Here is a 1,237-nt window from a genome sequence, read left to right on the forward strand (position 1 = left end):
ATCACTATCTCATCTGGAAGATTAACTCCCACTTGATTCAAGCGATTGTCGTACTCAGACAATCTGAGCACATGCTCAACGATTGAGCTTTTCTCCTTTACTTTGTGGACAAAGAATCTTGTCGGAGGTCTCGTACCTCTTAACAAGGGCACAAGCATGAAATCACAATTTCATCTCTTTAGAACATCACTTATGTTCCGTGACGTTTCCAAACGTCTTCGGCGCCTTGCTTCTAAGCCATTAAGTATTTTGCACTGAACTATCGTGTAGTCATCATAAACGTGTATGTCGGATGTTCACAGCATCCACAGACGACGCTCGAGGTGCAGCACACCGAGTGGTGCATTAAGGACATAAGCCTTCTGCGCAGCAACGAGGACAATCCTCTGCAAAGTTTGCTACTATCAACTTTCAACTAAATTTTCTCTAGGAACATATAAAACAGTAGAGCTATAGCGCAAGCTACATCGTAATTCGCAAAGACCATTAGACTATGTTCATGACAATTAGTTCAATTAATCATATTACTTGAGAACTCCCACTCAAAAAGTACACCTCTCTAGTCATTTGAGTGGTACATGATCCAAATCCACTATCTCAAGTCCGATCATCACGTGAGTCAAGAATAGTTTCAGTGGTAAGCATCTCTATGCTAATCATATCTACTATACGATTCATGCTCGACCTTTCGGTCTTATGTGTTCCGAGGCCATGTCTGCACATGCTAGGCTCATCAAGCTTAACCCGAGTGTTCCGCGTGTGCAACTGTTTTGCACCTGTTGTATGTGAACGTTGAGTCTATCACACCCGATCATCACGTGGTGTCTCGAAACGAAGAACTGTCGCAACGGTGCACAGTCGGGGAGAACACAATTTCGTCTTGAAATTTTAGTGAGAGATCACCTCATAATGCTACTGTCGTTCTAAGCAAGATAAGGTGCATAAAGGATTAACATCACATGCAATTCATAAGTGACATGATATGACCATCATCATGTGCTTCTTGATCTCCATCACCAAAGCACCGACACGATCTTCTTGTCACCGGCGTCACACCATGATCTCCGTCATCATGATCTCCATCAACGTGTCGCCATCGGGGTTGTCGTGCTACTCATGCTATTACTACTAAAGCTACGTCCTAGCAATATAGTAAACGCATCTGCAAGCACAAATGTTAGTTTAAAGACAACCCTATGGCTCCTGCCGGTTGCCGTACCATCGACGTGCAAGTCGA

The sequence above is a fragment of the Hordeum vulgare genome, chromosome 5H, assembly GCF_904849725.1.
Source record: "Hordeum vulgare subsp. vulgare chromosome 5H, MorexV3_pseudomolecules_assembly, whole genome shotgun sequence".
NCBI lineage: Eukaryota > Viridiplantae > Streptophyta > Magnoliopsida > Poales > Poaceae > Hordeum > Hordeum vulgare.